The sequence below is a fragment of the Penaeus japonicus genome, unplaced genomic scaffold, assembly GCF_977035675.1.
Source record: "Penaeus japonicus unplaced genomic scaffold, GWHDUDI00000001_assembly GWHDUDI00000013, whole genome shotgun sequence".
In the NCBI taxonomy this organism is placed as follows: Eukaryota; Metazoa; Arthropoda; class Malacostraca; order Decapoda; family Penaeidae; genus Penaeus; species Penaeus japonicus.
In genome coordinates, this window is record NW_028234415.1 from 10,817,330 (window position 1) to 10,819,183 (window position 1,854).

Here is a 1,854-nt window from a genome sequence, read left to right on the forward strand (position 1 = left end):
ACTCCCCATCTGTGAATTCCCGGCTTCCCTTTGCGTTCAACTCCCTATCTGTGAATTTCTGGCTTTCCTTTGCGTTCAACTCCCCATCTGTAAATTTCCGGCTGCCCTTGCGTTCAACTCCCCATCTGTGAATTCCCGGCTTCCCTTTGCATTCAACTCCCTATCTGTGAATTTCCGCCTTCCCTTTGCGTTCAACTCCCCATCTGTGAATTTCCGGCTGCCCTTGCGTTCAACTCCCCATCTGTGAATTCCCGGCTTCCCTTTGCGTTCAACTCCCTATTTGTGAATTTCTGGCTTCCCTTTGCGTTCAACTCCCTATCTGTGAATTTCCGGCTTCCCTTTGCGTTCAACTCCCCATCTGTGAATTTCCGGCTGCCCTTGCGTTCAACTCCCCATCTGTGAATTTCCGACTTCCCTTGCGTTCAACTCCCCATCTGTGAATTTCCGGCAGCCCTTGCGTTCAACTCCCCATCTGTGAATTTCCGGCTTCCCTTTGCGTTCAACTCCCCATCTGTGAATTTCCGGCTGCCCTTGCGGTCAACTCCCCATCTGTGAATTTCCGGCTTCCCTTTGCATTCAACTCCCTATCTGTGAATTTCCGGCTTCCCTTTGCGTTCAACTCCCCATCTGTGAATTTCCGACTGCCCTTGCGTTCAACTCCCTATCTGAGAAACCTGTTGCGACCTTGGATGACTTGAAGCAATCCGAAGGTGTTGTACGCATGTGTGTTAACTCTTGATTAGATTCGCAGCCATTAATTTCATCCGAAATAGACACATTAACGAAGATACTAAGATTCAAATTGCTCTTTAAGGCAGCCAAATGCAGCTTGCATACATTAAAAAAAAAGATTCATCATTTTCACTGGGAAAATTGCATGTGTTCATAGCTTTTAATCACATTAGAAAAAAACATAAAGTGCCAGTCGGTTTGCATAATCAGATTTGCATAAACACCTTTTCTAATCAAAAAACGAAAAACACAGAAATCTGTATCGTTTTTATTTTTCTGACAGAAAGAAATACACGTCAGATATTTTCCTCTCCATCATTAATATCGCTTGGAAAGAATATGAGTATTATTCAGGGCATAAACACAAGGAAGTAAATATTTTTCACCATATTTATTCTTTTGCTTTTGTCATTTCTTATATGTAAATTAGACTTTCAGGTTAACGTAAAGGAAATTATAAGAAAGCGATAGAACGGTAAAGCATAAGAAGCAACTCTCGCATGCATCTACTGGTGACCTAACCGGGAATTTTCGCGCCACATGCGCAAGAGTTACTCCCAAAGTACTTGACTGCAACAGCCGCTAAAGTAAGGTCACTCCCTCTCTCTCTGTCTCTTCAGTCTGACTGCTAGTTACCCTGCTCCATCCATTCAATTGTAAGTTGCTCTCAACAACCCAAGGAGAGTACCTATTGTAAACTGGTGGAGCGGTGGTTACTTGCAGTCTTTCGGCTTGCAAGATTGAATCACTGCCTTTGTCTTCAAATCACCGTAAGTACATACTTGGGCCTCTTCCTTTTTCTTCCTCGCCCCGTAAGTGCGTTAAGCCGTACTATTCTTAAGTGTAAGTGCGTTCACGTTGGGTTTGTCTGGGAGGAAAAAAAAACATTGATAACGTCGGAAATCTTGTCTGTTTACTGTGATTATTTCTTTTTTTTCATGATTACACTATGCTTGGGCTATTCATGTAAAGGTAGTTTGTGCAACAATATTCATATTAACCGTATCGAATCCAAAAAGCGAATGCAATTTCCCTGATTTCTTTTGAGGCATGTATCCACACTTGCAATACACAATTCCCCTCGTAAATTGCACAGAGAATCATGTCAGAGTGCTAAGTTGC